This window comes from Lichenostomus cassidix, chromosome 1, assembly GCF_008360975.1.
Source record: "Lichenostomus cassidix isolate B80296 chromosome 1, HeHo_3.0, whole genome shotgun sequence".
Classification (NCBI taxonomy): Eukaryota; Metazoa; Chordata; class Aves; order Passeriformes; family Meliphagidae; genus Lichenostomus; species Lichenostomus cassidix.
The window spans coordinates 32,049,061-32,062,024 of record NC_139479.1 but is presented as its reverse complement, the minus strand read 5'-3'; positions in this window follow the sequence as shown (position 1 = coordinate 32,062,024).

Sequence of the window (12,964 nt, the reverse complement as noted above, 5' to 3'; positions counted from 1 at the left end):
TGTTATTGATTTCAATGAAATCAGGGTTTTATATAAGGTCTTTAAAACTTTCCAAATGCAACCAAAGGAATACACATGGAGCACTCAGCGGAGGGAAAAATATCCTGTGGGTTTGAATTAATTTTGTGTGTGTAATTAAGTGTGCTGAATCTTACAAAAAGTAAATGATTTATTCATACAGCTTTGCGTAGGTAGAAACAGATTCCGAAGGAATATTCCAAACGGTATTTTGCAAAGTGAAGATTGTAGAACACTGAACAGAGATGGTTTTGATGCTTCTAATGCAAGACACAAACTTTCATGAATTTGGGGAATAGAATGAAGAGAATTATGTCAGCAGATGAAAGGTAATTAAACCTAAGGAGCAAAAGATGTAAAATGCAGTTGTTGTGTCAGGTTCTCAAAGCTGCACACAACTGGGATGAGTGTGCTGTTCCTTAAACTGCAAATACCAAAAGAAATTATTTGCCTTGTGATCACAATGGCAAGTATCTGAAAAAGAAACACTTCTGTTTAGATTGAAGGATATTGAAAATCTTTCTTAGAAATTGCTTCTTGATACTTAAATGAGGTGGCATGGTTGCTTAAAAATATCTGAAAAGGAAACAAACTGAAAAGTTTATTTTGGGGGAACTTGCTGTTAGCAGAAAGTTTGTTCATGCTAGAATAAAGGTCCTTCTTCCTTCTATGCAGTGTCTTCCTAACTAAGCTTTCAGGGATATATTGAGGGAGAGCACTTAAGATCAAAACCAGCAAAAAAGACACATTTCTCATATTGGTATTTGATGATAACTCTGAAAGTGCTGAAGATTTATTTGTATAGCACAAGAGCTAATGGTTTTAAACTACAAGAGGTTGATTTAGATTAGTTTCCCAGAAAGGTGGTAGATGCCCCATCCCTGGAAACATCAAGGTCAAATGGGATATGACTCTGAGACACCTCATGTATTGAAAGATGAAGAACTTCATGTGTACATGGCAGAGGGGTTGGACTGGATGGCATTGGAAGGTTTGTTCTAGATGAAACTTTTCTATGATTCTATTAACTCCTGGCCTCAGAGCAGTGGGTTCTTAACTTAGGGCAGTTTCAAAGACCAACTGAAAAACTTTAGGTGTAAGAGTCCATTGTGACTAGCTCTGATTCAGAATGTTCCTAAGCTACAAATAACTACAAATGGTGATCCTGTTCTTGAAAAACACCTCTTATCTTCCTAAATATAAATAAAAAATATATATATTGTTCTTCCCTTCTACTCTTCACTATATGCTTGATACTGGACTAGATAGAACTTCAGTCTGACTCCACACAGCTCCTTCTGTGGTTAATCTGTATGTGCTCTGTGTGGTTCCCCTTTCTCTTAGATTGAAAAGATGGATTGCTTTAGATTTTGGCTCACCCTGAGGATGCTCACAGTATATTTTGCACGTGTTTCCCAGCAGATTTATTAGAGTTTTATAGGAATTCCACTAGAAAAAAAAATTGTTTGGGGCTCTGAGCAGAATGATTTTATTCAGCAGATAATGACAACTACCTGAGTTCAAAGGCATGATTGCAAACTATTAATTTGGTACACAAGGAAAGAAAGGTCTTTACTCTCTACTGTCCTATGTAAAAACTAGTGTTTACCACTACCTAGTATTTGCCTGTTCTGTAGAGAGCAGAGCTATAGATCTTCTTGGGTGCTAGGCTGGCACTGGGAGAGATCACTGGATGGGATGAAAGTTTCGGCATTTTCCTTCCATTACAACAGTCACTCCTGAATAATGAAATAATTGTCTCTGCCTGCACCAAGCTTCAGACTTCCAAAAGTAACAATAAAGTTGTACTGCACTTTTATCCTAATTTGAGAGATCATTAAACCCAAATTTTCTTCAGCAGAACTGGAGTCCTGAGTTTTCACCTCTTTTCTTTTTAAAAAAGTCTCCACAGGTTTTTTTTGGTCAGACTCTTCAATGATTTTATCTGATCCCTTTATCTGATGATAGCAAATACCTCTGTAGAGACCAGTCATGTCAAAATATTAGTCTGAAATTTATAACAAAGAGCTAAGCATTGTTCTCGAAAAGACAGAGAATATTAGATTCATCATGGTCAGGTGTGAGTATCAGGGATTGTGGAAATTCTTGTGCTTTGACCCTAGATAGGTGTCTTTTGAGCTATTCACTCTAATATTTATTCACCTTCCAGCTGATGAAGAGGAACAGGCAATTTTAGTGTAACTCCTGGTATTTCAGGCAACTCCAGGAGGAGTTCAGCAGCACAGTTTTTCCCTTCACTAGGAGAAGCTGGTTGTCACCAGCTCCCATATAGTAGCTTTAATGAGGTCAGATAAATCCTCTCTTGTGAATCCAGCACCTTCCTCAGAAATTACTTCTGCCCTCCCTTCCACCTGTGACCCAACAAGCAGAGCTGTCTGACTCGCTTAGGAAAAGTCAGGCGGCTTTTTGAAGCAACCAGATGCCATGATTCAAAATCTTAGTTTTCCATCATTCCAAAACAAAGCCAAAGCAGTAAAGGAACAACCACAGCTTTATATTGATGAACATTGCACCCATCTTGGCAGTGATAATTACAACTTTTTTTCCTACGAAAACCTAGGGGAAAAAAAGCTGGGAAAATTTGTTCATATATTGAACTCAGTAGTAGCTGTTTCTTTCCCCTTGAGGTAAGTGATACTTTTAATTAAAAGTTACATGAGTTATTTTTGTACTTCTCCCCTAGTAATTGATTCACTTTTTAAACAAAATTATATTTTCAGATAATCAAACCATTCAGTTATATGATTACAGTACTGTATATGCACAGAAAAATACAGTAATTATTAGAAGTTTTCCTTTTAGGTTGAATGGAAAGATTAAAACAGGCAGGAAACCCATTAATTTGTTAATTTAAATACACACATCCCTCCACAGATTCCTGATTAATTTAGTCTGTAGTGCTGTGGCCCTCCTGGAGTCAGAAATAAAGGATCAGTGGGTACTGGGGGTACAAGTGACTTCCATGCCTTTGTTTTTAGTATTTCACAAAATCCATCCATTGAAATGTACTGTCTAACAAATATAAAAATTTACTCACCACAAGCAGAGCTCCAGCAGCACTGGATTTCCTCCCCCTACCCCACACCCACCGGTTTAGAGGCCACTGGCAGGACACATTGACACTGTTGGACATTTCCAAATCCTGCTGTACACATTTGCGACTACTTAGGCTGATAGATAAGAAGAAATTAAATTGCCTCTAGGTAAACACATATTTCATGGAAGCTGGAAATAATAAGCATAATTAATGTTGTGGGCTTGAAGAACCCATTGTTCTACTTGGAAAAAGGGCTTTTTGAACACCTTTCCCCTAGCAACCACAACACTCTCAACTCCACACTGCTTTCTGAAAAGTCCCAGGGTGCATTCCTGTTTTTTCCTGATCCGTTTTATCAGTAATCCTGCCAGCAGCATGGCAAAGGGGAGGTTTAACATCCTTTTCAAAATAAAGCATTGATACCATAAAATAAACTCCTGAAGCTGCCTCTGCCAAGTGAAGGTAAAGAGATGAAAGACAGAGAGGAGGAACATGAGACAGAGTTGTGGCTTTGATCTTCTTTATGCACTCACATCTATTGCATATGGACCAAGAGCACCACAGTAACTGCACTGGCACAACCAGTTTGCATACTGCAGTGTGCCAGGACCCTTCATGGAGTCTTTTCTAGACTTCTTCGTGCCTTTTCTAGAGCAGGTCTGCTGGAGCAGTGCCCTCAAAGTTTGAGTGAGAGCAAGACATTAGAAGAGAACCAATTACACTGACATTCCTGTCTCCCTCTGTGAGAAGAGACACTGCTGAGACACTCTCAGTACTGTGTACAGTCAGAGGAAAACAAGTCTTTATATCAAAGAAAGTAGATCATGTTGCTGTGTGCAGTGTGTTTATTCCTCTGCAATTCTTCCCATCAGCCTGTGAAGACTGGGACCCTTTGCTTTATGCCACTAAAGACTCAGTATTTAACCCACCACACCCTGTGCTGCTCATCAATGACATTTACTATAGGAACGTAGCTCTGTCCTAGCTTTTGCCACAGAATACTTGTCCAAATTTTCAGATACAGGATGAGTAATAATTATTAGTGCATTTGTTCTTACAAAACTCCTCACCTAGTTCTTATTCAGCTGGCTTTCTCTGTGTCCTCCCAAGCAGCTGATATGCTCTCCATCTCCCTGCTTTTGTCACCCTCCTTGCTCCTGCTGCTGCTCTCGGCTTTGCTGATTCTCTCCCAAGGTCTCTCGTCCAACATCCCTGACTCCTCCTGAGCTGGCTGCACTTTCCAGCTGTTGCTGTGGTCTCTGTCCTGCAGTAAGTGCTTTGAGGGCTGCCTGCTTCATCTGGAGGGATTCTCTCCAAAGAATAATTGTTTACCTGGAAACATGCAAATGACATAATTCAGTTAGCAATCTTTCTAGGCATTAAAATTGATGCAGGCTTTGGCATCATGTCAACAAGCTGTGTTGCCTGGTAGGATTTTCTCACTGTTTTGTAAATCTAATGATTGGCAATTATTAGTTATTAATGAAATGTTTAATCTTAGGTCAAGTGAAAATTGGGAAATTTTAAATATTCCAAGTGTGTTTTTTATTTCTCTTCATTTTGACCATTAAATAGAGAAACTAACTATATGCACAGTCCTACCGAAGATAGTATTTTTTATTCTCCCTTCATTATCACCTGAAACAAACAACATTTACTCATTGTTCTGTACTTGGCCATGGCATCATTTATGCACAGCTGGGACAAAAAAAAATCACCTTCCTAATTATAAATATCTGCAAATATTAAGGGAAAGCTGGAAGATAATTAAAAGCCCAAACAAGAATGAGCACTGAGAAAAGAAGTGCTGTTTTTTTTAATACTATACAAAGGCCTCGTTTTGCAAGCAACTAATGCACAATGAAGTATATTTTTGCCTCACGAGATACCACAGAAATGACTGCAAGTATTCAACTGGAACATGCAAAAGCTAGATAATGTGAGGCGTAGGAAATGAGAAGATAAGGTAAAGCACAATTCACAGCTCTTGCACAGCAGTAAAAGGAGGAGCTGAAAAGGAGAGCAAAGAGCACTTATCTGAAGGATGCATATTAGGACTTCCTGATATCACTATGCTTGAAAAAAACAAATTGCAGATATAACTGTATATCTGCAGCCCTTATGAAAGCTGATAATAGCAAAGAAAAGAGAACTTCTTTGGAAAGAACACCTGTCCACCGTAAATGCTCCAAGATCTGAATTCTGAAGTCCTTTACATAGACAAAGATGAATTATATTATATATTCTTGCATCTGAGACTGCAGAAATAACATTTGGGGGTTTTATCTTGTTTATGCATTTATCAATACTTAGTTCTCATTGTAGTGTTTGCAGGAATGAGCCTGAAGTAAATTTTAGTCACCAGTTTTACATTTCACATGGAAAGAGCAAATAAAAAATACTTCTGAATTAGGAAAATATGTTTTTAAGAATGAAGAAGTGGACACAGAGACTCCAAGGCAAAAAAACACCTGAAATTAGTTCTGCAGTATTTTTCTTGAGATCATATAGTCATAGAATTCTTTGGGTAGGAAGGGACCTTAAAGACCATCAAGTTCTGACTCTCCTACCATGGGCAGGGATACCATTCACTAGTCCAGCTTGCCCAGGGTCCTGTTCAACCTGGCTTTGAACACTTCCAGGAAGTGGGTTTAGATATTTTATAAATTTCTATTTACAGTCAGTATTTAATTTATTTTACCATTAATAGTTAATAAAATGCCAAAGTTATTGATCAGTATAACAATTTTAATGACAAAATAATTATAACCAAAATTTAATTAATAATTATTAATCAGATTGCAAATCATCTGACCCAAGCTGTACTTTTTTTCTGTTCTCTGTGTGTGCTCACGACAGTGGAATGTGGCAGTGCTGCCAGGGTGTATTGATATTTCTAGTTCAGGTACTTTAGGAATGAGCTGTACAGAGCTTTTGACACAAGTATATATCTGAATACATTTTTCTTTCTCTGCAGCTAGGACATTTATCTTAGGCTCACAGAGAGAAAACTTCAGATATTTCTGGTGAAATTCCAGGGCTGAATGAAATGATCAGCCTTTAAAACTAACCTCAAATCATGTCCTGAATGTCACACAAAAGTTTTAGGGAGCGGAATTTCAATGTAACAAGCTATTTTTTAAAGGACTCAGAATTTTTAAACCCTTTTTATTACTTCTGAGCTCTTTGTCTTGGCGATACTGCAGAGTGGAATTTTCCCATGAGAAATTCTACCTCTGTCAAATGGATTGATGAAAATTATTTTTAAGTTGTACTTAAAATCATTGATGGTTAGTGTTATGAGCAGAAAATCATAAACTTTAGCAATGAAAAATTTCTATTATACTTTATAATTCATTTTTGTGTTGCAGTAACATTGTTCATTATTTGAGATCTACTGCTGTGGTTTATATCTTCATTTAAATGTACTAAAGTTTCCAGTTCTTCTAAGTTATTTTTCATTGCTTTACTTGATAGGTGTCATTGAAGAAACAGGAGCTTTTTTCTTGCACAGATTATTTACTGAAATTCTCAAAATACTCTGTTTCAAAGAAAGAGCTTGGGGTGCAAACAGTTTGGTAGAAAATTAAATAGTCAAAGTCACAGTGTCAGCATGTCTGGACTCTGTGAGACCAAGCTACTGGAAACATACTCTTCTCTCACACAAGATGTGTCTTGATCAGCTAATACCATGTGATTCTCAAAGCACACAAAGTGTTTCATTGCTCCCTGCAGTGTCCTTCTGATCACTTCCTGTGTGATGAATGATGACTAGACAAGGGTATGACACAATAGGTTCAGGAACTCCGTCTTCCAGGACAATTATTTTTAGGTGCTAAGGAAAGACATCCAGGACTCTGCAGTCAACTGTGTTTCTATTTATAATCAGCATCCCTTTCTTCAACCATGCACTCTGGTTTAAAAGTCAATTGATGATTGATGCTACATTAATATTTCCTCACAAGATCATTATAATCTTAAAAGTGTGCAGAATCTGTGTTTGGACAAGGGATTTAGTTAAATCTTTTCTCCATCCAGGGTTAGACTAGACCAGTTTTAAAATGTCATCTAGCTGCCGCAACAGGATGCTAATTCTTTCAAAGCAATCATCTATTGTGTGTACATTTTACACCCTTGCCTTTTGTTACTCAGATAATTCCTGCATACAAGGATGGCTGAGGGGAAGGCATAGCAGGGCTGTGTTTATCTCCATGCTTACGTGGAATTCTGCCTCAGAATCCTTTGCTCTTTGTGCTGCAGCCACCCTTTGTAGTTTGCTGGGCCAGCACCAGGAAAATTGCAAGGACAGAGTCTAATTCAGTATGTTCTCCAGTTTTAAAATCAGATTCACTGCTGATAGAAGCTGTATTAGGAATGCAGCAAAGGATTGCATTTTTCTCGGCTTTCTACATTCCTTCAAAGCTGAAGAAGTATTTCTTTTTGGTTCTCTACTGGGCAAAGTGCTTTGAAGTGCATCAACTTCCTCTTGAGTCTGTCAAGCCCTCCTACCCTTTCATTAATTTTTGTGTTCATGATCTCTTGAAGGAGGCTTCACATATTCCTGAACAAGCAATAAAAAGTTACCGTTTAATCTCCTAGACCTCTGCAGAATTTATTTACTTTACTTGCTGTTTTTTTCCCCCCTTCCTTCCCCCATTTATAATTACATTAATTATGTGCATGTAAAAGTATTCTGTCTCATTGACATTAATTACTTGGCAGTGAAGGTTACCGAACTTTGTATAATATTCAGTGTTACACATTCATAAATGACTAGCAATCAGCATGGGTCACCAATATAGTGGAAATCAAGCAAAGACAACAGAAAAGCTTCCTACTAGTAGTCAAAAGAAAAATAAATAAACAAGCCACTAAAGAAACTCCCAGGGAAAAGGGGAAACATATTGATATACAAAAAGCTATGCAAAGTGACTTTGTAAATGAATTTTTTATACACTGTAGTAATTTCCCACCAGAATAGGTAGCCTGTAAAGCTTTTTTGTGTTGGTTTGGCTTTTTTTTTACTCTAGTGATTCTTAATTTTGTTAAAAAATTGCTCGGGTTTCTCCCAAAGATCTGAGTCCTTTTCTTCATATTTTCATTTCTATACAAAGGAGAAAATCTACCACTGAGCCAAACAACACTAGCACTTTTATGGCAAATCTCTCAGGGTTTGCACAATTGCTCAACCAGAGAGGAGACATTGAGACTGCTATAACTGGCTTCTTATGACCAGAGCTGCACAGCAGATAGGTGCAATATTAGGAAAGTTAAAAAAATTAAAATGCTTCAAACATTAGTATGACCAAGAATTGTTGTGTAATTTCCTTAAATTTACCCTGTGTATTCCACACTGTTCCTGATGGGATGAAGTCCTTGAGTAAGAAGCCTAATAAAACATTACAGGGGCCATTTTCCTGCATCTGCTTCTCACATGCTATTGGGGCTCAGAGGAGAAAGTTGGAGCAGCACAAAACTGAAGACCCATGGGGAGCAGTTTGCAAACCCTGTAAATTCCAGAAATGACTCAATGAGGGATTACAGCTCCCTTGAAAGGTGACTATGCTGGGACATGCTGAATGTCCTGCAAGCCTGTGCAAGATGCAGTCACACAGCATTGTGCAACACGTGGTGTAGATTAATTAGTGGTGGTTTTAGTTGGCACTGGAGTAAACAGGAGTGTGTCTGAAGCCCAGAAAACTGGGCTTTTATACTTACAGTGAAATAGCATAGGGAAAGGGCCAACAAAAGTTCTGCAGGATCAGAACTGCAGCTTTTAAAGCAAAATCTTTCTATTTGAAATTTTCTGTAGCTGTATTTTGAGATGATACTTACTTTGTAAAAATAGATTAAATATGTTATTAAAGCTATTTTCTTTAATTATGTGAAGTAGAAAACTTAAATCCAGTTTTGATGACTACTATGTCATCAGAAAGGAAATGTAGGATGACCTAGAATTCAGTTACTTTATGATTAGTAGTTTACTCTGTCAGCTGCTTTTAAAATGCATTTTAATATTTACTATTTTATGTAGCTGCTTCACAGTATTAATTTGTTTCAGCACAGCAATACAATGTATTAGGGAAGTTTCATTGCTCTGATTTTATAGATTTCATAGAAAGGAAACTCACAAATAAATTGGTGTCAAAGCTGGAAAGTGAATTGTGACTTTGGACTCTCAGACAGACAACCTCACAACAAAACTTTTTTGTTTTGACTTTTTTTGGCTATAATCATGTGGAAGCACATAGAGGGGCTTTAGTTCAAGTGTACATGTACATTGCTTTCCACAGGCTTGTGTTTTATGCTTGCAGCTGGCTGTGGGCCTAAGTGTCTCATGGACTAAAGGCTTAATTCTTAGTGGACTCTGCTCAAGTGCTAGCTCACTGCATCCCTACTGTCCTTAAGGTTCCCATGAAAAACGTTTTTACATATATCTTCCTGTGCAAGTACACTGTAGTTAAATATTTATATTTCTGCAGTTCTTTCTCCTTTTGGATGACTCATTCTGTAATTGACATTTTTCAAAGAAAGGGTTCAGGAAAATTGTGCTTGAGCTTAAACACTGTTAAGTTGAATTGGATGGTTTGGTTAACTGTACAGGTCAAGTGCTCTGGTGTGATTACTCAAAGGGCAAATGAGTCACTACTTACTATCCCATTGCTCATCACTAATTCCAGAGTAACACCAGTTCTTTGTTATGGGAAGGGAAAAAAGGTCTCTGAATTAGTTTGTACACAAATGAAACTTTGATCTCAATTATACACATCTGGTAGAAAGGATGAACATCAGTTATTCATGGAAAGTTTTGCAAGGTTAGGCATAAGATCTTTCCTAAGAGTACAAACCTACTTTTCCTTAATGGATAGAGGTGTATTTAGTCCAAGCTTTCTAAAATGTTGAGTACCTCTATTTTAGAGACCCAACTTGAGCTACCTTAAAGTGACTCTATTTTAGGTAGATTGTGCAAGGAAAGTCTTTCTGAATATGTAGTTTATTTCTTTCACACTGGATGCCTAGAAATATCTTGAAGCTTTTAAAAATTGATAAATACATTCTTTTGTTTTTCTAACATTTAAGAAAAGAAGACAATTACACACAGTCTAGAACAAAACTCAATATACAAGGTTTTTTGTTTCTTCCCTAGTTTAAGAATGCTTACATAGGTAAAGAATTTTCTCAAAGAAAACAAAAATTGCCATGTAGTCCACTTAAAAATCCCATTTTCAGTATTTGACTGAACTTCCTTCTCCCAGGGCTACAGTAATGGTTATGTAGCAAATAGCAGACTAAGAACATTGATCAGCAAAACTATCAGTGTATTAGCAGAACCTACTGTATGAAAGATATAGCTATAAATGCAGCCATTGCCTTCACAGGTTAACTCAATCCATTTAAAATTCAAATCCTACAGCACAGAAGCACAAATCATTAAATTTTCTCCAGGTGATGATTTCTCTGGTTCACATTGAGGCAAAGAAAACACGGTAGGAAAACAACTCCTGAAAAGATATTTCTAATGTAACTTTAGTCACTGGAGAATAAGAATATTAAAAATGTAAAATCAAACTACTTTGACAGATAACAGCTTTTTATTTGTTGTCTTGCACTGAAGAATTATTCCTTGAATGTGTATCAGCAAAAAACAAAAACAAACAAAAAAACCCACAACAACAACCAACCAACCAACCAACTAAGCAACCAAGAAACCCCAAAACCAAAAACCCAAACATCTGATGCTTCATAAATCTTCGAATGCTGAAGTTATATACTAGAAATAGAAATAAAATTTGGCTTGATTTTTTGACTCAAGTCAAATATATTCTCCCATCAACATTAAGTTTGGGTAGAAAAAGTCATATTCTTAAATCTCTGGGCCTGTGACACAATTTAGTCAATCTTGAGCTGAACAGATTTTGTGTCATTCCAGATATGTTTTCTTAATAAAAGCCAATAACACACTTAAGAAGTAACATGAACCTACAAAATACATTTCTGGAAGACAATAGCTTGTTTGGGGGTTTCCCCTGAGAGGATTTAATGTGTTTTATGACTTTACATCTTGAAGTTTAATAATTGTCCTATGTGAAAAAAACCCAGCATGGTGACTCTGAGTTAATGGCAGTACAGAAGGCCACCAGAAACTACTTACTCTGTGAGACTGAGAAGATAAGCCTGAAGCTTATCTGGTATAACCACTATGCCCTGCCTTAGCACACTACTAATTAAGCAATGAAAAGGGTGAAGATTGTATGCCTTGATTGACTTTTTTCAGCTATTTTCACTCTTACTGTGTTTATTCACAATAATTAAATAGCTGTATAAGACCACAGAACTGTGTCTTTATGCTCAAATGAACAAATAGAAGCAGCAATTGTTTAACTTGGCATCTATTGTGTGACAATGATGAATGTGGAAACAAAGATGTAAGAAGCAGGCACCAAAATGGAAGCTCATTTTCCATCAATTAGCCTCTTCATTTAAAAGAGGTGGGTAGGGGGGCATGGCACCAACAGAAGTTAACTGGATTGTCTTGAAAAGGAACAATATTGCTTCTGTTCATTCATGTGAGGGCTGTACCTTTGCTGTTCATGCAGTGTGAAGAGTATTAGGAGCCCATCCTTGCACTGGGATTCCATTGGGATTCCTTGGGATTCCAGGAGCCTGTGGGTTGTGCTGGGAACACCTACAGGTCACTGTAGCCTGAACTGATACTCTCTGAGCTATCTAGGAAGGAGCTAGATTGAATCTAGATGCTGTGTACAGATTTTAGATATTTCAGAGTCAATCAGTCATGCTGAGATGGATCTGCATAACCCCCCATGACTCCTGTGTCAGAGCTAACTTGTGTCTGGCCAGCTTGGGGCAGACACAGGCTGAGAAGCTATGTCTGCCTACACTATCCACATGTATATATATACATCCTTCCATAAATATGAGAAAGGATATAAATGTATTGCCCTGTTACAGTGAAATTAATCCCTGGAGAGCACAGTTAAATGGGGTGGATGTACCGAGCACGACTGACTCCATAGGAGTCTCCCTCAGGCCTTAGTTGTCTTCATTAATGCCTTTGGAAAGCAGCTGACAACCACGGAGTGCATACCTGTGGGACACCACTTCTCTATATCACTTGTCATCACTCTTTCACCCTCAGAGACCTCTTCATTCATTAGCTTCATTCTTGCCTAGCATATAGATTTGGAACCTCATCAATCTCAAAGACATGTTGTCCATAAGCTGACAAAACAAAACCACTCTCAAGTATAGATTGAGTTCAAAAAATCTGCCTGCTGTGTAGCCCTAAATGCAAATATGAAATCCCTGCAAAGATGAATAGCCTTTTATGTTCTCAGCAGTGATACTCCAAAAATCTTTTTTGCTCTCCTCATGGGAACACACAGCAGTCTTGTGAATCTTGTGAGGACCTGATTCTTGTTTTGGCTGCAAAGGAAGGATTTCTGGATGAATTTTACAATAGTAAAAGAGCAGTTCTTCTTCAAACACAGTTTTTACTTTCACATGTTTTAAGGTTTAAATAATGTCTATTTCATTTTCAATATCCATGTGCAAATATTCATCCAGCTTTTAATTTTTGTCTGCAATTCAAATGAGGATGGGGTTTAGAAGAGGGATTTGGTTGTCCAAACACAGGCACGCATCTAGTGTGACTGGAGATGCCCTTGGATATCCTGGGCATCCAGGCTGGCAAATAAGCCACAGAGTTGACGTCTTCTGGAGCAACAGTTCTAGAATATCTGGGAGCATACTTGTATGACGTATGCAACATCCATCTTCAGTGTAAACCTCTGGATTCTCTAGATAGTACCTTAGGTAGTTAAATGAGTACTGATACCACTATCTGTACACTAGGTAATTAAATAGTTT